Source organism: Hordeum vulgare, chromosome 3H (assembly GCF_904849725.1).
Source record: "Hordeum vulgare subsp. vulgare chromosome 3H, MorexV3_pseudomolecules_assembly, whole genome shotgun sequence".
NCBI classification, from domain to species: domain Eukaryota; kingdom Viridiplantae; phylum Streptophyta; class Magnoliopsida; order Poales; family Poaceae; genus Hordeum; species Hordeum vulgare.
The window spans coordinates 206,011,842-206,036,056 of NC_058520.1; the positions used below are offsets into that span (position 1 = coordinate 206,011,842).

Here is a 24,215-nt window from a genome sequence, read left to right on the forward strand (position 1 = left end):
TTCAAACCAGTTGCTGATCATCAAAGGAGATTGAATCCTAAGATGAAAGAAGTAGTGAGAAAAGAAATACTAAAGCTCCTGGAAGCGGGTATTATCTATCCTGTTGCTCACAGCGATCGGGTGAGTCCGGTGCATTGCGTTCCTAAGAAGGGAGGCATTACCGTTGTCCCTAATGATAAGGATGAATTGATCCCACAGAGGATTATTACTAGTTATAGGATGGCTATTGATTTTAGGAAGAATGAAGCCACTAGGAAAGATCATTGCCCTCTGCCTTTTATCGACCAAATGCTAGAAAGACTATCCAAACACACACACTTTTTGCTTTCTAGACGGTTATTCTGGTTTCTCCCAAATACCAGTTGCACAATCTGATCAGGAGAAGACCACTTTCACTTGCCCTTTCGGTACCTTTGCTTATAGACGTATGCCTTTTGGCTTATGTAATGCACGTGCCACCTTTCAAAGATGTATGATGGCTATATTCTCTCACTTTTGTGAAAAGATTGTTGAGGTTTTCATGGATGACTTCTCCGTATACGGGTTTTCCTTTGATGATTGCCTTAGCAACCTTGATCGAGTCTTGCAGAGATGTAAAGACACCAATCTTGTCTTGAATTGGGAGAAGTGCCACTTTATGGTTAATGAAGGCATCGTCTTAGGACATAAAATTTCTGAAAGAGGTATTGAAGTCGATAAGGCTAAGGTTGATGAAATCGAGAAAATGCCATACCCCACTGATATCAGAGGTATAAGAAGTTTCCTTGGTCATGTTGGTTTCTATAAAAGGTTCATTAAAGACTTCTCTAATATTTCTAGTCCTCTTACCAATCTCTTGCAAAAGGATATTCCTTTTGTTTTTGACGATGATTGTGAGGAAGCCTTCGAAATACTTAAGAGGGCTTTGATAACTGCACCTATTGTTCAACCACCTGATTGGAACTTGCCTTTTAAGATCATGTGTGACGCTAGTGATTATGCTGTTGGTGATGTTCTAGGGAAAAGATTCGATAAGAAGTTGAATGTTATTCACTACGCTAGTAAAACTCTAGACAGTGCCCAAAGAAACTATGCCACTACGGAGAAGGAATTTTTAGGAGTCGTGTTTCCATGTGAAAAGTTCAGGTCTTACATAGTTGATTCCAAAGTCACTATTCACACTCATCATGCTGCTATTAAGTACCTCATGGAGAAGAAGGACGCTAAACCTAGACTTATTAGATGGGTTCTCTTGCTACAAGGATTTGATCTGCACGTTGTTGACAGAAAGGGTGGTGATAACCCAGTAGCGGATAACTTGTCTAGGTAGGAGAACGTTCTTGATGATCCACAACATATTGATGATATCTTTCCCGATGAGCAACTGAATGTCATCAATGCTTCACGTAGTGCATCGTGGTATGTTGATTATGCAAACTATATCGTTGCCAAATACATACCACCTAGTTTCACATACCAGCAAAAGAAGAAATTCTTCTTTGACTTGAGACACTATTTTTGGGATGATCCTCACCTTTATAAGGAAGGAGTAGATGGTGTTATTAGACTTTTCCTGATGAGAAATTGAATGTCATCAATACTTCACATAGTGCACCGTGGTATGTTGATTATGCAAACTATATCGTTGCCAAATATATACCACCTAGTTTCACATACCAGCAAAAGAACAAATTCTTCTTTGACTTGAAACAGTACTTTTGGGATGATCCTCACCTTTATAAGGAAGGAGTAGATGGTGTTATTACACGTTGTGTACCTGAACATGAACAGGGAAGATCCTACAGAAGTGTTACTCCGAGGCCTACGGAGGACACCATGCGGGAGATAGAACTACACACAAGGTATTGCAATCAGGTTTCTATTGGCCCACTCTCTTCAAGGATGCCCGTAAGTTTGTCTTGTCTTGTGACGAATGTCAAAGAATAGGTAATATTAGCAAACGTCGGGAAATGCCTATGAACTATTCACTTGTCATTGAACCATTTGATGTCTCGGGCTTTGATTATATGGGACCTTTTCCAAAATCCAGCGGGTATACGCATATCTTAGTTGCTGTTGATTACGTCACTAAGTGGGTAGAAGCTATCCCCGCTAGTAGTGCTGATCACAACACCTCTATCAAGATGCAGAAAGAAGTTATCTTCCCTAGATTTGGAGTCCCTAGATATCTAATGACCGACGGTGGTTCACACTTCATTCATGGTGCTTTCCGTAAAACACTCGCTAAGTACGATGTCAACCATAGAATTGCGTCTCCCTACCACCCTCAATCCAGTGGTCAAGTAGAGCTAATTAATAGAGAGATTAAACTGATTCTGCAAAAGTCTGTCAACAGGTCTAGAAAGAATTGGTCTAAGAAGCTCGATGATGCACTGTGGGCTTATAGAAATGCTTATAAGAATCCCATGGGCATGTCTCCGTACAAAATGGTGTATGGGAAAGCATGTCACTTACCTCTTGAGCTAGAGCATAAAGCTTATTGGGCAATCAAAGAGCTCAACTTTGATTTCAAACTTTCCGGTGAGAAGAGGTTATTTGACATTAGCTCGCTTGATGAGTGGACAACTCAGGCATATGAGAATGCCAAGCTCTTCAAAGAGAAGGTTAAGACGTGGCATGATAAGAGGATACAAAAGCGTGAGTTCAATGTAGGTGATTATGTCTTGTTATATAACTCTTGTTTAAGATTCTTTGCAGGCAAGCTTCTCTCTAAATGGGAAGGTCCCTATGTTGTTGAGTAAGTATATCGTTCCGGTGCTATCAAGATCAACAACACGGAAGGTAATTTTCCGAGAGTGGTAAATGGGCAGAGAATCAAGCATTATATCTCAGGTACTCCCATAAATGTTGAAAGCAATATCATCAATACCATAACTCCGGAAGAATACCTAAGGGACATTTATCAGCCTGTTTCAGACTCCGAAAACAAAGAGGTATGTGATTCGGTAAGAAAACAGAGTCCAAAACTTTTCCAATAGGAAATTTTCTCTGTTTTGGAATATTTGAAAAAATACAAAAATTGGAAGTAGTCCGGAAAGTGTGCGAGGAAGCGACAAGCCTGCACGGTGCGGGGCCACCCCCTGGCCGCGCCGTGAGGGCTTTTGGCCACCTCGTGTGCCTCCCGGACTCCGTTTTCATGCAGGGGACTCCTTCTGGTATGGAAAAAAATCATTATATATACTTCCGTTTGGTCTAACCTCTGCATCACGCAGATTTCCTCTGTTTTTTGTTTCGAGCCTGTTTTCTGCCGCAGATCTAGGTCAAGATGCCTTCTCAGGATTCAGAGGGGGAGAGCTATGTGGCAGATTACCTTGCTAACCCCAAGGTCTATGGGGACTTGGAACCGTATGGCTGGACCACTGATGAGGAAGAAGACTATGATCCTAAGGGGAAGGAACCAGCGAGTTCCGATGATCAGGAGGCTCCTCTACCTCAACCTGGACGCACTCATGTGGAGTTCAAGAAGTCGAGCCTCCTTGACTCAAGGAACAAGCCTAAGACACTGTTTATTCCTTCTCGTTTCTTGCAGGAGAGTAAGCAGCAATTATGCCAAAGGGTGTTGAAGCTTGAGGAGGAAAATGATGACCTGACGGAGCAGAACTTTATGCTCAAGTGGAAATTAGACAAGCTCAAGACCTCTGCAACAAATCCTCCACCACCACCAAAGGAAGACAACTGAGCATTGGTATGTGCAATCCCCTTGGCTTGTGCCAAGCTTGGGGGAGTTGCCCCGGTATCGTATCACCATCACATCTTTTGCCTTTACCTTTGTTTTAGTTTTCCTTTTCAGTTTTCTATTTCTCTAGTAGTTTAAAAGTCTTAGTGTTTTAGTCTTGAGTTTTTCTTTGTGTCACCCCCGATGTATTCTTGCTCGTGAGCCATATAATAAAGAGTGTCTTAGTTGAAGGGCTTTGCCTCTTGCCATGATCAAAAGAGTGAGAATAGAACAAAAGCATGAAAGATCATGTAGTGATCTTATGGGGAGTGATGGCTTCACATTAAAAAGAATGAGGATTGAAACTTGTTGAGGGTAGGAAAACGTAGACCTTGGTCATTGTTGCAATTAACACGAAGTGATAAGGAAGGAGAGGTTCACATATAAATTTATCATCTCTGACACCATCTGTGATTGTGAACACTCACTAAACTATTACATGCCTAGAAGTAGATGTTGGACAAGGAAGACAACGTAATGAATTGTGTTTGCTTGGCTCTGAACAATGTTATATGATTAGAGATCCCTTAGCATGTGACGATTGCTTCCACCTCATATTAGCCAAAACTCCCGCACCAAGTAGAGATACTACTTGTGCATCCATAAACCTTCAAACCAGTTTTGCCATGAGTGTCCACCATACCTACCTATGGATTGAATAAGATCCCTCAAGTAAGTTGTCATTGGTGCAAGCAAGAAAAATTGCTCTCTAATATGTATGATCTATTAGTGTGTGGAAAATAAGCTTTACACGAACCTGCGATGAGGAAGATATAAAAGCGACAGACTGCATAATAAAGTTCTTTATCACAGGGGGCAATATAAGGTGACGTTCCTCCGCACTAAGAGGACACACATCCAAACCTCAAAAGTGCATGACAACATATGCTTCCCTCTGCGAAGGGCCTATCTTGTACCTTTACTTTTTGTCCGTGAAAGAGTCATGGTGATCTTCACCAATTCCCTATTTTGCCTTTGTCTTGGCTACCGTCATATGCTTGGGAAAGATCTATATTCATATGTCAAATTGGAGGTAGGCATTCATGAATTATTTTTGTTGACATTACCCTTGTGGTAAGCAGTTGGGAGGCAAATATAAGCCCCTATCTTTTTCTGTGTTCAGTTGAAACTTTGATCTCATGAGTACCACGTGGGTTGTAGCAATTGTAGAGAACGAAAGAATGATTGAGTATGTGGATTTGCTTTACAAGCTCTTACTTGACTCTTTCTGATGTTGTGATAAATTGCAATTGCTTCAATGACTAAAGGCTATCGGTTGTTACTTCTCGGTAAGGTTCTTGATCCATGCTTTACTTTGTGAAGGAATTATCACTTTAGCATGAGAGATTATATGTTGGTATTGCTGTTCTGATCCTGATCATGATGCATGTATGTTCGTATCTTGTTTTGTCGACGCCTTGCTCCCTAAACATGTGGACATATTTATTGAGCTAGGCTTTCGCTTGAGGACAAGCGAAGTCTAAGCTTGGGGGAGTTGATATGTCCATTTTGCATCATGTTTTCATGTTGATATTTTATCCCTTCTTTTGCTGTTATTTCACTTCACGGTACTATTCTTATGCCTTTACTCTCTTATTTTGCAAGGTTTACATGGAGAGGGAGAATACCGGCAACTGGAATTCTGGCCTGAAAGTGGAGCAAAGTAGAGATACCTATTCTGCGCAACTCCAAACACTATGAAAATCAACGGAGATTTTTTTCCCAATTTATAGAAAATACTGGGCCGAAGAAGTGCCGGAGAGGCACCAGGTGGTGCCCACAAGCCTGCACGGCGCGGCCACCCCCTAGGTCGTGCCATGGGGGCTTGTGGGTAGCCCACTGGCCCACTGTCCCCCCTATTTTGTTATATGGAGGGTTTCGTCCAGGAAAAAATCAGAAGGGAGCTTTTTCGTGGTTTCACCGCCGCCACGAGGCGGAACTTGAGCAGAACCAATCTAGAGCTCCGGCAGGATGATCATGTCGGGGAAACTTCCCTCCCGTAGGGGGAAATCGTCGCCATCGTCATCACCAACACTCCTCACCATCAACATCTTCATCAGCACCATCTCATCTCCAAACCCTAGTTCATCTCTTGTAACCAATCTCCGTCTCGCGACTCCGATTGGTACTTGTAAGGTTGCTAGTAGTGTTGATTACTCTTTGTAGTTGATGCTAGTTGGATTACTTGGTGGAAGAGTTTATGTTCAGATCCTTGATGCTACTCATTACCCCTCTGATCATGATTATGATTATGCTTTGTGAGTAGTTACTTTTGTTCCTGAGGACATGGGATAAGTCATGCTCATAATATTCATGTGAATTTGGTATTCGTTCGGTATTTTGATATGTTGATGTTGTTTTTCCTCTAGTGGTGTTATGTGAACGTCGACTACATAACACTTCACCATTATTTGGGCCCACACGAAGGCATTGGGAAGTAGTAAGTAGATGATGGGTTGCTAGAGTAACAGAAGCTTAAACCCTAGTTTATGTGTTGCTTCGTAAGGGGCTGATTTGGATCCACTAGTTTAATGCTATGGTTAGACTTTGTCTTAATTCTTCTTTCGTAGTTGCGGATGCTTGCGAGAGGGGTTAATCATAAGTGGGATGCTTGTCCAAGTAAGGGCAGTACCCAAGCGCCGGTCCACCCACATATCAAACTATCAAAGTAACGAACGTGAATCATATGAACATGATGAAACTAGCATGACAGAAATTCCCATGTGTCCTTGGGAGCGTTTTTCCTATTATAAGACTTTGTCCAGGCTTGTCCCTTCCTACAAAAGGGATTGGGCCACTTTGCTGCATCGTTGCTACTTTTGTGACTTGTTGCTTGCTATGAATCATCTCACCACACAATCACTTGTTACCGACAATTTCAGTGCTTGCAGATTTTTCCTTGCTGAAAACCACTTGTCAGATCCTTCTGCTCCTCGTTGGGTTCAACACTCTTACTTATCAAAAGGACTACGATTGATCCTCTATACTTGTGGGTCATCAGTAACGAGATTGAACAAGGTATAGGGATACCGACGATCGACTCTCGGGCAAGTATCATACCGGTAGACAAAGGGAATTGCATACGAGATTGATTGAATCCCCGACATTGTGGTTGATCCGATGAGATCATCGTGGAACATGCGGGAACCAACATGGATATCTAGACCCCGCTGTTGTTTATTGACAGGAGAGGTGTCTCGGTCATGCCTGCATGGTTCCCGAACCCGTAGGGTCTACACACTTAAGGTTTGATGACGCTAGGGTTATATGGGAATAGTATACGTGGTTACCGAAGGTTGTTCGGAGTCCCGGATGAGATCCCGGACGTCCCGAGGAGCTCTGGAATGGTCCGGAAGTAAAGTTCATATATAGGAAGTGACTATTTGATCAACGGAAGTGTTTCGGGCGTTACTGGTAATGTACCAGGACCACTGGAAGGGTTCTGGGGGTCCACCGGGAAGGGCCACCAGCCCCAAAGTGCTACATGGGCCAAAAGGTGGATGGGAACCAGCCCCTAAGTGGGCTGGTGCACCACCACCATCATCCCGAAGCACAAGGGGTGGAGTGGGCCAAACCCTAGGCGTGGAGGGGCAGCCTTGGGCTCCAAGTCCACCTCCTCCACCCTTGGTCGTCGCCCCTTGCCCATCTAGGGCTGCCGCACCCCCTAGGGTGGAAACCCTAGGGGTGGGCACCCTCCTCCCTCTCCTCCTATATATAGTGGAGGGTTTTGGGGCTGCAACATACAAGTTCTTCCACCTCCACGATGAAGCCCTACTGCTCCTCGTCGTCGTCCTCCGTAGTGTTTGGCGAAGCCCTGTCGGAGTACCACGCAGCTCCACCGTCACCACGCCGTCCTGCTGCCGGAGCTCTCCCTCAACCCCTCCTCCCTCCTTGCTGGATCAAGGCGTTGGAGACATCACCAGGCTGCACGTGTGTTGAACGCGGAGGCGCCGTTATTCGGTGCATAGATCAGAATCCACTGCGGTCTGAATCGCTGCGAGTACGACTCCATCAACCGCGTTCTTGCAACGCTTCCGCTTAGCGATCTTCAAAGGTATGAATATTCTCTACCCCTTTGCTTGTTGCTGGTTTCTCCATAGATAGATCCTTTTGTGACGTTGGAAAATTTTGAAATTACTACATTCCCCAACAGGGTGTTACCACAAAGGCACACCAACGCCATGAAGGCTCACCCTATTCTCTCCTTGATACAACACCACGAAGGCGTTTCTCAACCACTAGTGGTAAGCCTTTGAGGAGGCTTCCAAACCCTCACAAACTTTCCAAGGGAAATCACAAAGGTTTGATTCTGCTCCGAAGAACTCCTACCGCCTAGGATTCTCCATCCTCCAAGAGTAACAAGATCACGGGGACTGCTCAAAACTTGCTCAAATCAAAAATAGCTTGGGTTGAGAGGAGAAGAGGGAGACGATCTATCTTTTGATTGGAACAACACTCAAAGGGACTCACAGATGCTCTTGGGGTCTAGGATTTTGGTGTAAGCAAATGGGAGTGAGAGAGAAAGATATTCTTAGAGTGTTTCAGCTGTGTTCAACCACCCCCACTCGAGGTGGGGGAAGACTATATATAGTGGTGGTAGAAAAGTGACCGTTGGAGCCACTTATGCTGTGCAGTTGCCGGACGTCCGGCAGTTCATGGTCGTCCGGCCACCCACGAAGGGTCGGACGTCGGACAGTGGTTGGTCCTCCGAAGGTGAAGAAGGTATTTGATTACCATAGTATTTGGTGGAGAGGTAATCAACATACGGTCGTCCAGAGGACGTCGGTCGTCCGAAGACCCAGAAGATATTAGGTCAGCATCAGGTGAAAAAGTGAACGGCGCACGGACATCCGAAAGGCATCAGCCATCCGGGGCGCGGTCGCCCAGAATGGTCGGAAGTCCGACATTTTGGATCTGTTGGGTGCCAACGGAATTCCTACCGTACCCGAACGTCTGGTCCTCGGACGACCGGAGGGGCCGGAACTCCGACATTTCTGTTCTGTTCGCTGGCTCAAGATTTCCGAACGGCGTCGGCCATCCGAGGTCCGGATGTCCGAGAACCACCGGACGACCGAATAGGAGGAGATCAACCAGGAAGATGGAGAGGAGAATTTCTAATAGTTTTGAGCAAGTTTCTTGCGAGACTCACTGATCCCCTCTTAATAGTGCGGGGTCCCTATACTCAAGAAAGACAAATAAAATGATAGATCACTTTGTCTTGTTTCTTCGTTCTTGAGCATCCTAGACAAATTAGTTATGATCCATACAAAAACTCTCATGGGAACAAAACCTGAGATACACTCGATTAAGATGATTACTTTCCTATATGTGTGTTGTCAACAACATCAAAATATGATTAAGGGCATGATTGCACGTTCATCATTCACATCCACCAGCGAGGGACTGTGGCCGCATCGAAACAACGTTGAGGAGGTTGGGGCGGTGCGGGAGAGGCTCGGATGCCGGGACGACGGGCAAGGGCGCGATGGCCGGCGGTAGGGTCGCGCCAAGCGTGTGGGAAGGTGGTAGGAGTTGGTGGCGACATAGGTGGTGGCGCGGTGGGAGGAGACAGCGTGGGAAGAAGGTGGTGGTGGATTGGGGAGAGCTGGTGCGGCGTTGTCGGAAGATAGTAGGAGAGAGAAGATAAGGTGGGCTCGGTGGGGCAGCGGGTCGGGTTAGTGCTCCGCGGGTTGAGAAGGTGAAAGGGTGGGGCGGCAGCCCAGAGTGGTGCGTCGTGCCGGAGGAAGTTGGAAGTTGGGCTAATGTAGTTTTTCGGGCCGCTGTGTGCTAGAAGGTGGTGTTAGCAGAATAAGGGTCTTAAGGGTGTTTGTAGAATAGACTCAAAGTTCTGTTTCGATCCCACGTTGACTCGTCCTAGTAGTAGCACTTGAACTTCCCAGGGTGCTCGGTTGAACTTCCATGAAAAGTATCTAAATGGGGCTTGCGATATACTGTTTGAAAGCTATGGATACCCTGGTAACGGCTTAGGTTGAATTTTTATCAAAATGTTCACGGTTTAAGAACAGTTTTGAAAATCGGTTTTGTTCATACAAAAAATGTGAATAGTATGTTTGATCCTATTTCTAAAAAAATTATCGTAATGAGGCAAATGAGATGGCGTTGGATAGATACTAGAAGTCCAATCATTTCATATGTTCAAAGTTCTTCCAAATTCCCTACAGTTAAAGAGGAATTTCAAAAATGGCAGAATTTCTAAAACCGAAAGTCGGGTTAGTATTTCGGGGTTAATTTGAAAACGGCTAGTCAGATCGATGCAAATGATATGGCATTTGAAAGCTTATGAAAATGCGTTGTTTTCATATAAAACGGTTCTTCAAACTATTAACGGTTTACAAGTAATTTAGAAAACGGCAGAAGTTGTACGAATTCGTATTTTCGCTTTAATGTCTCAATGGTTTCTCGAAATGGAGGAAATGATATGGCGTTGGAAAGCTTGAGAAAATGCAAAACTTTTATATGTAGATTGTTTTTCCCAATTCCTTGAGGTTTGAAGTTAGTTTAAAAATGGCGAAAAATGTTTTTTGGCCGTAGTATTTACAAATTTTATCAGAATGGGGAAATAATATACCGTTGAAAAGGTACGAAAATGCATAACTTTTCCATGTAGAAGTTTTTCTGTGATTCCTAGCCGTTTTGAAGCAGTTTTGAAAATAACGCGATCATGTGTTGTGCCTATAGCGTGAAACAGAGCCCTCAAAAATGCACCGCGTGAAGAACATGACTTTCTCACCATGTCCACTTGAACTTCACTCTGTTTTCCACGCGTTGTCTTTTGCTCGTAACTCTCCATCCACTCACCAGAATTGAGCAAATGATATACGGATGGAAAGCTATTCTAAACACGCTACTTGTTTGTGTTGATGCTTTTTTCATACTAGCGAGGTTTGAAAGATTTGCATATGACCTTCATTCAATGTAGTAGTTGACCTTCCCCGACTACTCGGTTGAAGTTCCGCTAAAAGTGTCCATATGGGGCTTGCGATATATCGTTTAAAAGCTATGGACACCCTCGTAACAGCCTAGGTTGAATTTTTGTCAAAATGTTCACGGTTTAGGAGCAGTTTTGAAAAACGCTTGTGTTCATACAAAAACACGTGAATCATATTTTCGATCCTATTTTTAAACCGTTTGTTGGAATGAGGCAAATGAGATGGCGTTGAATAGCTGCTCCAAATCCCTTCATGTCATACATTGGAAGTTTTTCCAAATTCCCTACGGTTAAAGAGGAAATTAAAAAATGGCGGAATTTCTGTCGAACAGCCGGGTTCGTATATCAGGGTTAATTTGAAAACGGCTAGTCGGATTGATGAAAATGATATGATGTTGGAAAGTTTATGAAAATGCGCAGTTTTTCATATAAAAAGTTTCTTCCAACTATGATCCATTTAAAAGTAACTTAGAAAACGGGAGAAGTTATACGGAGTCTGTATTTTCGCGTTAATTATTTAACGGTTTCTCGGAACGGAGCGAATGATATGGCGTTCGAAAGATTGAACAAACGCGGAACTTTTATATGTAGATTATTTTTTCCAATTCCTTATGATTTTAAGTGAGTCTTGAAAATGACTAAAAACGTTTTTGTCTTTAGTTTTTACAAACTTTATCGGAATGGGGCAAATAATACACCGTTGAAAAGCTACGGAAAATGCAAAAAAAATTCATGTACATCGTTTTTCTCTGATTCCTAGTCGTTTTAAGCAGTTTTGAAAACAACGAGATCATGTGTTGTCCCTTTATCACAAAAGAGATCCTTTGAAAATGCACCGTATGGAGAACTTGACCTTCTCGGCTTGTCTACTCGAACTTTACTCTCTTTTTCGCGTCCTTTTTTCTCCTCATAACTCTCCATCCACTTACCAAAATTGAGCATGTGATATACCAATGGAAAGCTGTTGTAAACATGCAACTTTTCTCTGTTGATGCTTTTTTTCATACTCGCGATGTTTCAAAAGATTTTCATATGACATTCATGCAGTGTAGTAGTTGACCTTTTCGTTATTTTCACGTTGACCTTCTGTCATGTATTTTCGTTTGTAATTTCATATCCATTCGTCGGTGTTACACAAATGATATTCCTTTTTCAACAAACCTCTCTCGGAATAATTTTTTACCTTTCTCCGACCGCGCAAACTTATAGCAACCAAAAAATGGACCTTGCCTTTTTATTCATTTTTCTCATACTAAACACACACCATGTAGTACGTGGAGTTTCTCCGTTTTTGTAATTTGTATTTTTTATTTCCTTTTTTGAAACCGATTTGCACCTAAATAATAACTGAACTTCTTTGTGGATTGATAGAATTATATTAAAACTCAGGAAACACCATCTTTTGTGCTTTTTGAACATGGAAATACAACGTGAACCTGTCTCTCAAAGATTTTTGGACTTCCCCGGGTGGAGCACGTGAACTTCTTTCAACAAACCTTTTAAGCTCTTATTTTTCTATTCTTTTATTATCACCTAAAATGCATTCCTTGTAGTACTTGAACTTCGCGTTGTTTTCACTATGAACTTATGTCACATTTTTGTTTGAAGTTCTCACTTTTCCTAATTTAGTAAAGAAAAAAAATCCGGTTGCTTTACACGTCGAACTACTCCATTATTTTAATTTGAACTTCTTCATTTTTATTCTTTAGGAACAAGGAAAATATGAGTTTTTTTATAAATATCCCACTTCTCTATTTTTTAAATTTGGACTTCTAGGTTTATTTCTTTTATCATCGAAATATCCTAGTTTTGTAATAAATATTGGACTGCCTGATCTTTTAAATTTGAACTTCTAGTTTTTTCTACTTTTTGAAACAATTACAAGCCTTTTTATGATCTTGAACATCTCTATTTTTTAAATTTGAACTTCTTGTTTTTTTCAAAAAAGAACTTCTATGTAAACATGTTGAGGGCACCCATACCACACAAATAACTGATAAAAAAATCGTATATTTAATTATTATCTGTATCAAGGGAGAGAGAGGACATGTACAACCATGGAACAGGAGTAGCCGGTGCTCTTTGCTTGCTACAACGTGAGTTTTGCTACTCACCAAGGTGCAAAGAGATGCACTTACACAGAAAAACAAAACACCACTACTACTTGTTGGTCGTGTAGACGTGTAGTGCGCGTGGAAGAAATATACAGCTACTGTTGCGTGTTGAGACAAAGAGAGCAACTGTCGAGTATCATATGCAAGAAACTTCAAAAAGTCTGAGACAGAAGTGGACAGCATCTTGCGCGTGCATGTGAGAGAAGGATAAAAGAACAACTTCATGTCCATATGAAGTGAACCTTCTTCGACAAATTATTATGAACTTCAAATACACCAATTAAAAAAATACTTGTACAGTATCACATGGACAACTCCAGAGCAATTCTTATCCTTTTTTTTTTACTACAACAATTCATTTTGTTTGCGAATTGGCATGAAACAGTGGGTTTTCCATTGAATATTGGCTTTGTAATGGTCGGAAGACTATAGTACATCAAGGTAATAGGGACCGGCCATCAGTGGTGCCCTAAGAATTAAAGAATGAGCTACCAGCATCTACATTTAAAGGCTCAAATTTGGAAGCAACGAACATGCAAGAACGCATCACGGAAATTTTTTGGAAGCAACGAACATGCAAGAATGCAGTGCTGAACAAGTTAGCCTGCTAGTATCGTCTGAACTTTTCCCCCCACTCTTTTCATGGGTGGTGTCGCACCTTCTTTTCAGTAAGATGCTGCTGTTTGTCGCAAGTGCTACTGCACCTCGCCAATTCACAATCCAGGCCGTTGACCAGCTCCTCTCGTCTCCACTTTGGCCATCAGACAAATCAACCACTTCATCAGGAGAAGAACTTTGTCTCCTCATCTTCAATGCTACGGGAAGCAAAGGGAGTATTCGCCGCAGGAAGTTCAGATGGGTGGACCTAGCCAGTCGGCGGGTGGGGTAACCGACGGGAGAGCAGCGCCATTACTTGTTTTCTGCAGTTCAAACCAAAGAGACAATCATGTTCACCTAACATCCCAACCATGGGGGAGCACCAAACCACAAGGAGACATGGTTGGGAGAGTCTCTGGGCATGGGAAACTGGAAGCACTAGAGGCGCAGAGCAGAATAAGTGTGCGAGCTCGCACCTGGTGAGGTCAACGTCACGACGAAGCACGAGAGCAGGGGCATTGTGGCGCGGAGTCGCGCCAAGGGAGCATCGGCGGCAATGCCAGTATCCCGCTCCCTGCCGGCAAGAGCATGAAAGAGCTCCCAGTGATAGACCAGATCGGACAGGTCCTGGGGGACGGGAGGTAGCAGGAAGTAGCGCCGGTGCAGCGGGTCGCAGACGGCGACATCGATGACCAGACGACGGCCGTCGGGGGCGATGCACAGGAGGGTGTGGCCGTCGCGGAAGTCGCAGCGGTGCCAGGGCTACTCGCGGGAGGGGAGGAAGGAGCACGAGAAGTCAGTACCGGCGAGGGTTCGGTCGACGGCGACGGAGGGGTGGGGCGGCCAGGCTGGGAGAAAGGGGTCCGAGAGTATACCCGGGAGAGGCGGCGGGTGGAGGGTGCGGAAGTGACGGAGGAAGTAGTGGTCGGCGATGATGAGGCGGAGGGACGGGCCGACCATGGAGGCGCGGGCGAGGTCGGCGACCGTGGGGACGCGGAGGAGGATCTCCTCCGTCAGTTGGTCCGGGAGATTCGCCTGCGCCCCGATGGACGGCAAGGCGTCGGCGTTACAGGGCGGAGCCGCCGGGGCAGCGTGGCTGGGCAGCGGCGAAGGGGCGGCGCTCGGTGGTGCGGGTATTTGACGGCTCTTGTAAGATAGTTGTTGCTAATTTTGACAGATATGATTTTTGATGATGTGTCATGCAATAAATGAGGAAAGAGAACAAGGTTATATGTAAATTAATCAACATCCTTGCACAAGCTTCAATGTAGAATGAGAGAGCACCTTATTTATTACCTCTAATCTTATTGATCAAACTAGATATAATTCATTAAAGTAGTTGTATGTTAAGATGTTGGCTGATGACATGGCATATTTTATCAACAAGCTAACCAACAACCTGTTGGGATGCCCTAAAGGCGCGTGGGGGTGGTGGCCGCTGGTGTTAGACGATCTCCAACAGCCACGCGCGGGGTTTTTTCATTGTTTTAACCCATAAGACGTAAATAATTCACAAAATGGACTCGATTTGAAAGTATTTTTAAATCTGACCCTTTTAGAAACGTCAGAGTCTGTGGCGTTGCTGCTCCACGTAAAAAGCCAGTCTACCGTGACGTTTCTTCTACACATACAAACGTCAGTTTAGTTCGCGTTGCAGCCCATATGCAAAACGCTATGCACCACGGCGTTGCTACCGAGACGAGAAACGCTATGCACCATGGCGTTTCCACCTCGAGCTGTAGGCTTTTTTAATCTTCACTAGTGCAGGCTTTTGCTTTTTCCTGTGGCACTGCATTTGCAAGGCACGGGCATCCGTATAGGCAGGCAGGCAGCCAGTCAGCCAGCTTCAGAGCGACTGGGATTTTGTACGCGGTGCTGGCAGTGCGATTAGGAGAGGCTAAACACCATGTCTTTACGTGCATAAGACAAATCTCTGCGCTAACATGTGCATGTAATGGGTACAGAGTACCTGCCACAGCAACGCTAGGTTTGCGTTTTCCTGATTTTTTGAACTTTTTATTGACGTTTACTGTTCATATATACTCCTTCCGTTCCTAAATATAAGTCATTTAAGCGATTTCACTATGTGTCTATATACAAAGCAAAATGATTGAATGTACACTCTAAATTTTGTCTATATACATTCATGTGTAGTCCACTAGTGAAATCTCTATAAAGACTTATATTTAGAAACGGAGGGAGTACACGGCAACGTCAATGTCAGTGAACAGTAAGGACATGAGTTGCCGTCAATGTCAATGAACAGTAAGGACATGAGTTAGAGCATGGTTAATAGTATAATTACGGACTATAAACAGTTTTTATATCCCATTTTATAGCTAGCTTGTACAATAGTTGCTATAAGGGCATCTCCAATAGTTTGTTGGTTAGGTTGTTGGTAAAATATGTCATGTCATCAACCAACACCTTAACATACAACTACTCCAATGGGTTGTATCTAGTTTGCCCAATAAGATGTGATGTAATAAATAAGGTGCTCTCTCATTCTACATTGGAGCTTGTGCAAGGGTGTTGGTTAATTTACATACAACCTTGCTCTCTTTCTTCATTTATTGCATGACACATCATCAAAAATCCTATGTGTCAAAATTACCAACAACTATCTTACAACCATTGGAGATGCCCTAAAAGAGTACTACTTTTATCATATATGGCCCACCTTTTATTCTCACAAATCACCTAGGAGCACGTGCTAAAGCTGGCTCTTCACGAAGAGCCTGTTTCACTTCTCTATCCTCTTCTCTCTCATCCAACTCAACAAAAATATAATATTTTAATCATTACAGCTTGCTGACTGTATCTTATTATACTTGCTCTTATGATAGCAGCACCATACTGCTGTCCCATGCGATCCATCTAGGAAAAAAAGCTGAGGCTACTGGTTGGATTTTTCTCTCCCTAACGCAGAGACATGAGGCTACCATTAGGTGGACCCTACAAAGATTATTTTTCTCTTCACACATCTTGCCTTTTTTTCAACTTTTCTGCCGGGGAACCCGGCTCTTTTGCAGGATTTACCCGACACATGCATGCTATACTTTTTTTACCAGCGTGGCATCCGAACCTACCTGACAGCTGGGCAGGGATTTTTTCACTATTTTGACCTATTGTTTTAAGTTGTGCATAAAATGAACCCAGTTTGAAAGTATTTCACGATCTGGCTTTTTTAAAAACGTCACAATCCGTGGCGTTGTTGCTGCATTTAAAAACACCGGTCTAGCTCACGTTTCTGTTTTTGTCCAACTTAAAAACGCCACAAGTTCCCGTCCAATATAGAAACGCCACAAGCTGTGACGTTTCCTCCTGGCTTCTCCATGCACCGCACGAGAGGCGGCATGCATGCATGCATTAGTACTAAACAGATAAATAATATTCCAGCCCAACTCATAAAAAGTAGCAGCCACAAGGGACAGCCTGAGATTGCTCGGCTTTTGGCCAGCCCAGCCGACCCCACGGTAAGACACATAAACTGATGCAGACACTGCTGACAGCATTGACGGGTCGACGTAGACCATGGCAAGATCGCCGCTGGATGCTTGGCTATTTCCAAGCTGGTAGTTTACTCGCGTGCATGCGGAACCAAAGACAAAAAAACTCTTAATTGGAAAAGTCTTCACGTGATCTAGTAATAACAATATATTATAGCTACTAAGCTAGGCTCGCTGGGTGAATTCCCAGTTCTCACCCTGACTCCTTGGTGCACTGACACGTGTATATGGTTTTTTTGTTTAACACTGATTTTTTTTCTGTTTTGTCACCGATTTTTATGGGTGCTAGCTGGTTCATCGCTTATTGAGTCCATGGCTATCCGCTTATCTCGCACGGCGGCCGATTCTTCCCGATACGTCTTGAAAGGAAGAAAAAAAATCTAGGCACCGCCCTCTCTTCCCCTCTTCCTTCACTCTGCCCCTTCCTTAGATTGAGCTCCACATGGAGGATGTATGTTAGTTGGTTCACCCATCACTCCGCCCCGATGAGCGCCTACACCTCCTGGCCGCCGCACGCCTCCACACCCGCACGACGCCGCGCCTCCACCTCCTGGCGGCCATGTGCCTCCACACCCGCACGGCGCCGCGCCTCCACGTCCTGGCGGCCATGTGCCTGCACACCCGGACGTCGGCACGCCTTCAAGTCCCAGCCGTCACGCGCCTCCACGCCTTGACGCCGACGCGTCGACCGACGTCCCCACAGCATGCCATCCTATATTGTTGCTCCCGTACCTCCACACTGATGCTACTTGAGCAACCAATTCAAGTATCCACGCTGAATTTTACACCATGACTCCACACAAAAAGGGAAGGGATCGGTGATGCAGCAGCTCCGAGATGCTGCTCGGTATCGGAGCATCACATCAGGGAAGCAAATGCACGCTAAGTTACGACTGTAGGCTTCTAAATCTTAGCTTCTGTTCACCTCAAAATGCATCTCGGTTGTGCTGATATTTGTCGTCTTTGTAGCATGCCCAACATGTGTTTGTGTTAATGCCTGAATGAAAAACTATGGCCTACATATGGCTCACTCCATAAGAAGTTGAATCCCACAAATTCGACTGTTAAGTGCAATCTTGACGGTCATTGTTCATTTTGATTTTCTATGAAAACTATACCAATCCTTTTTATTGCTTCACATATACCACGTTCTATATACTTACGTATTTACACTGAGAGTTCATCCATTTATGTGTCAAAGATTCACTTTGATCTAGCACACTATGATTAGTTATTGTACGAGGAAATGACGAGTTGCTACATCGATAGATTTATTTTCTCATCAGCATGCTACTCTGAGCCAAGCAATCTTACTTCTTATGAACTTTAATCATCTTTTGTTGCAAGCCAAGCAATCTAGATTAAGCCAGTGATTTGCATCATGTCTTTCATGAGTCTGTAATATCGAAAGTTGCCTCGGTTTGTTAGGTACTTTCACATCACACGTCTAATCTGAATTTGACCAAGTCTGTGCTATATGAAAAATATCCCACCTCATGCAATGGATATCTGTTTTGATTTGCTTTCTTGGTGATCACACACATGCAGGTGGAGCGAGATGTATGTGCTTCGGAGCGCTTTGTGGATTGTATTTTTTCCTTACAAAGTGAGTTGCCTCAAGTGAGATGCATTTTTCCAGATTGTTTGTTGCATTGCTGAAAATCTCGGGTACAGGGGAGTGGTTGGTTCATTGTTTCAAGGAACCTGTTACATTCCCTTTGTTGAAAATTTCAGTGTATGCGCTTACAAGTTTACGTACTTCACAGAGTGTATTAGTTAAAGGCAATGCTAAGCAGGACAAGGTACTTTTTTATCTCCTTCCATGGAGTATCCATTACTATTAGCAGATGCAAATGATCAAGTTGATGTGTTCTTTCGCATGTATGCGCCATCTCACTAGAGGTGTGTCTTATTGTCATTATAATTTGAAAAGATGCATAAATGTAGTATATTATGAAGGCAGTTTAGTCATAAGAAAATATGTGGAAATGTAGTGTCTTGCATTTAAAATGTGTGGAAACCAACACATCGGCTTTGAATTTAAAATGATGAAATGATACTTATTAGAATTCAGTGTGGTATGAGTCACATATTTAAGAAATATTAGAAAAAATGCTCAGCGCCGTTGGTGAATCTCATAGTATGAGCCTATTCAACCATTTCTGCAAATGAAACACATTGTTCTTGACTATGATTTTCTGTCCAAGGGAAATTGCTGAAGTCATCAAAAAAAAATACAGCATCAAGCTGCCAACCACCCCACAAACCTTGAAGCTCATGAGGTGAGAACATCAATCATTTTTTTCTTTTTTCTAATAATCAATGTGTGTAAAGAGGACAATTTTTCAATGAGATTTGTCCTTAAAGAGGTATGCTATGCTCACATGAATTTCTTCTTATGTTAATCTTCATATTAAAGCACTTCAAAGTGTTTACATACACCCTGTTGCTTGGGAATGCCCAGAACTCTGAGGTGTTTTGCACTTCAGATATAATTCGTGCTAATGAATTCTTTGGAAAGACATCTAAAACCTATGTTAAAGTGGTGAGGTCTGCTTGAATGTTTACCAATATATATTTTATATGAAAACAGATTGGTATTCATAAGTAAAATATGTCAGTTACTTTAACTCTTGCTACTAGGGTGTTTGTACACATCACCGGCACCTTTTGTCTTGAAACAACCTTATTGTTGTCGTTAACCACTATTTGTTAATGAAGAAACTTTATCTTTAAAAGACATCGAGTACACAATAATGATAATTTCCCATAATTTATGTTGTTTAGATCAAATGCTTCAGAGGTTTCTCCCAGTATCCAAAAATATTCTCTCCTTTCTTGATGTTTACAGTTCTTTATAGGAATGTTTTTCCTAAGTTAGGAAAATAATCTGTTATTTGTTTCATTATGTAATGATATATTTTCCCACTTAATATTTTTTTTCCAAGATGAAATCTCAAGGCCTATGCAAGGATCAAACTGTAAATTAGTTACAGGTTTTTAAATTATATATGGTTTCCCATTCAGTACTACATTTAGAGAGGAATCTAAAGGAGTGCAGTGAACATACGACACATATGGCACCTTCATACTTACAATGTTTTATCATGTGCAGGCGGCATGAATATGGCTGACAAACTTATAGTGGTTGTCGAATTGTACCAACCACATCTTATGTTGCCACCAGAACAATATTAATGTGACTATGTAGAAATGGAGAAGGGTCAAAGGTATTCGATATCATACATTCACGACTACTACTCCTTCTGTACCATGGTATGATTCTTTTGTATGTAGTTTGTTACTTGCAGCATAGACTGTACATATGCCAGAATATGATTGGAGAATTAGTCCCTCACCAAGCTATACTTCCCAAGTTAGCAAAATGTTAATATGATGACAAAAGTACAATCAATATTTTGATGATAAAGAATTCCGTGTTGAATAGTCAATAAATAAGCCTTTTATAGCATCAATTTTTATATAGATTAATTTGGTTCATGCTTAGGAATTGTTGACTCACTTAACTCTGTCATGGAGCCGAGATGAAATTATACAACGACAAAGCAGACATGTTGACAAAGTACCAATGTATACACTAAAAAGGGCATTTGTTTACCATGCATCCTTCCAATAATGATAATTATTTTCCAACTTTTACTTGCTTTTTCTTGAGCTATAGCCTTGCCCTAGATAGGGGAAAAAGTGTCTAGCTAGCTTTTATCCCAACATAATGAGAATTTATGATTGATCTACACATTATTAGTATATGATTGTTTCCTTACTTCCCATTCAACAAATGTATATCCTGATTGTTTGGAGTGGCCATGCAGTCCCCTCCTTATGTTTCCAGCAAAGAAAAGATGCTCGAAACATTGCAGTTTCTTGGTTATTAGGCGACCCACCACCGCCAGAGAACGGAGACTTAGACTGGAACCAACCATCTGCAAAAAGAGTAACAGAGCAAAGCAGAGAAGAAAATGGAGGGGGGGGGTACTAGCTAACTACTTTAAAAGGAAAGACAAACTTCTCTAAAGAGGCCTTTGGTCCTTAGGCACAACCTATATTTTTTACACGAAGATAACAATTGGAATGGATCATGAAATCTTCATGTCAAAACTTCCTAATTTATATGTTTTACTTATATTTAATTAAGAAAATACCAAGTTAAGCACGGCATTGTTTTCGACCAGCTGTTTGTCAGTTCATGTGGAGTCTGTAGCTTATTGCAAAGGTCAAGCTAACAAAATGGTCAGATGATCAACATCTGCTGCTCTGAGATGGCACATCTTCAAGCATTGGTCTCTGCTATCTATAGGAAGGTAGAGCTTCAATTGGTGTTGTGTATTTTTAGGTAGCACAGAGCAGAGTCTGTAGCTTATTGCAAAGGTCAAGCTAACAAAATGGTCAGATGATCAACATCTGCTGCTGTGAGATGGCACATCTTCAAGCATTGGTCTCTGCTATCTATAGGAAGGTAGAGCTTCAATTGGTGTTGTGTATTTTTAGGTAGCACGGAGCAGCTTTTGAAACTTATGTTTTACGATACTGAATAGTATCATTCCGCATGCATCAGTGATCGAGGATGGGACTTCTTGGTATCTTTGCACCCAGCTTGACCTCAAACCTACTGCACCCTACTCATTTGAAAATAAATAATGACAAACACGCATGCACATGCTTAACCACGGGCGCGTGCGCCGCGCCTTCCTCCTGCTAGTACTAATAATGATTACTCGTACTGGTTCTCGGCCACGGGCGAAATTAATCAATGGAATGCTAGTTTAATAGGAAACCGTTCATGCAAGTAACTACTTCCTCCTTTCTGGTTTATACCATCACAGTACAAATAGTTTCCTTCTTTTACTTTTTTACCTATTGGGATTTACAGCACGTTGAGAATTACAAGCGTGAGATGCGCATGCAACCATGCGTGCATGCAGCTACACTGTCACCGAGCTACACAACACGTTGAGAATTACCAACTTGCGGTCGTAATCAATGATGGTTATCAGCAGCATGGGCGTACATGTGATGAGAAAGCAGCTTTGCAGGGTACGTGCAGCTTCCTCCTTGCTTGCATTCATTGCCTCGGGGCCCTACCGTGCACTCACATCTTTATCAGATGATACAATGGCCTTAGTTTGAATTTTAGGGTTAGAGTTAGATTGGATTAGAGTTGAGCTATCTAAACCTCAAAAATCCAAACAGGTAGGGTTAGAGTTGGTTAGATGCATCTAACCCACCCAAGAGGTGCTTTTTTGGGTTAGACTTAGGTGGGGACCAAAAGAAAGAAAAAAAATCACATCCAACCGCACCAGATCCCTCCCACCAACCCGCTCCCGTCCCTCCCGTCGCTTCTGCTCCCGTCGGTCCCTCCCTCCTCACCGTCCCGCCCCAGTCGCCGTCCGCCGCGCCGCGCCCCGCCCCAGCCGGCTGCAGCCCCGCCCCGCCCCGTCGGCTGCAGCACGCCCAGCCGTCGCGCCCCGCCCCGCCCACGTCCACGCCGTCGTCACCAGCAGGAAGTGCCACAGCTGCCACGGCCCGAACTCCCCCGCGTGTAGCGCCAGCGCGTCGTCGATGCTCAAGCGCTCGCCGCCGCCGCTGCCCGAGCAGGCGAGGAGCGCCTCGGGGGTCGTCGATATGGCCGCGCATACGTCGCGGAGCGACCGTGGTATTGGTTGTACTCTGGTTCACTTCCCTCCCTTGGGGCTCGTCGTGAGCTGGGCCGCGTGCTGCTTTCGTAGCCGCGTAGGCGGAGCGAGGCAATTGCCCCACACAACAGTCCACTGTGGCGCGGTCGCCCTCATCGCGTGTATCTTGCGGATTACTAGACAAGAAGCGAAATATTCATCCGTTTAGCAAGTAATCAACTGAACAGATTTGATTTCTTTTGCTCGTTCAGATCTGAATATTTAAACATTTTCACCAGGTACTTGATTTGTGGGCGAGAGAAGGCCACACAACGACCGGCCACATCAAATCCGGCAGTGAATATGGACAAAAGTAGCCAAATGATTGAGAAAGAGCATTTATTGCCAATCTAACTTTCTCATCCAAACACCTCTTGGGTTAGAGTTAGTTCAAGGTTAGTTGAGGGTTAGAATCTAACTCTAACCTCTAACCCGGTTAGAGTATCCAAACAGGGCCAATGGCTAAAGGAGTACTGCGACGTAGTTCATTTTGTAACGCCATCGTCCATGGCGTCTGCCATGTGGTAGCAACGCTAGACCCTCTGACGTTTCTGTTATGGTCTACAACGTTCAGTAGACTGGCGTTGCACATGAGGCCTGCAACGTTCAGTAGACTGTCGTTTCGCATAAGGCCTACCACGTCACGATTTCTGTCTTTTCTAAAAGGGTCAGATCATGAAAAACTTTAAAATCGAGTTTATTGTGTGAATTTCTTTCATTTCGTGAGTCAAAACAGCGAGAAAATCCGCTGGGCGGCACTACCTCTAAAGCTACCCGGTGTACATGCCCTAAGCAGTGCATGCATGTGCCCAATAGTCAACAATACGCGCCGTCAACAGTGAACAGGACAGCATGCATATGTCCAACAGTCAAACACATACCAGCAGCGCATGCATATGCCCAAAAAGTAGTAGCAACGACAGCAGCATCAGTGCAGTGTGTGCCCCAATCTACTCGGCCATAGTACCACCTGCTACTTGCTCAACGTTCGTCTCCCAGGACCGGGCATCGAGTTGACAGCTTGACAGAATCAACGCATGTGGTTCAGACACGCCAACGGCGTTGCATAGTGGTACAACAACGCCACAAAAGACTGACGTTGCAGGGAAGAATAAACGCCAGAGGTGACAGGCGTTTCGCAGTGGGACAGCAACGTCGTAGAAGACTCGCGTTTCTACATTGACCTGCAACGCCACGGTTTACGACGTTTCTAAAAGGGTCAGATCCGGAAATATTTTCAAATCAAGTTCATTCTATGAATTATTTACGTCTTATGGGTTAAAACAGTGAAAAAATCCCCACGCGTGGCACGTTATATTTTTTCAGCGCGCGGTTTGCCTGTTTTGGGATGGCGGCCGCGTTAGCTCCAGCAGGCGTTAAAATGCAGCGTCCGCGCATAGCTCCAGCCGACGCGTTAAAGTGTAACGCGTGCGACCAGTCAGCGTCTGTCATGTGTTCCATTTTTAACCCATTTTAAACATAAAATGAATTTCAAACATCAAAACAAAGACATGGATAATTTAAATCACACAAACAAGTTTATGATGACATAAAAAGTTCATGCCCACAAAATCATCCAATCAAGTTCATGCCCACTAGTTCAAATTCATGCCCACATCAAGCCTCATCCTCGTCTTC

General features: G+C 43.5%; 2 long non-coding RNA genes across 8 annotated transcripts; one reads left to right on the forward strand and one right to left on the reverse strand.

Annotated features, from left to right (window-relative positions):
• Positions 1-12,975: 12,975 nt before the first annotated feature.
• Positions 12,976-14,686, reverse strand: LOC123439798. The gene is made up of 2 exons (XR_006630162.1): positions 13,852-14,686; positions 12,976-13,698 (listed from the first exon to the last, which is right to left on the reverse strand). It is a non-coding gene; the product is annotated as an uncharacterized LOC123439798 (long non-coding RNA).
• A 2,512-nt stretch (positions 14,687-17,198) lies between these two features.
• LOC123443523 lies at positions 17,199-23,069 on the forward strand. Of its 7 annotated transcripts, XR_006630702.1 has the most exons (5): positions 17,204-18,490; positions 18,619-18,686; positions 19,092-19,166; positions 20,000-20,160; positions 20,718-21,536. It is a non-coding gene; the product is annotated as an uncharacterized LOC123443523 (long non-coding RNA). The 7 variants fall into 7 exon arrangements; XR_006630708.1 differs by having other exon boundaries at positions 17,199-17,779; positions 18,433-19,166; XR_006630706.1 differs by having other exon boundaries at positions 17,201-18,490; positions 18,559-19,166.
• The last annotated feature ends 1,146 nt before the right edge of the window (positions 23,070-24,215 follow it).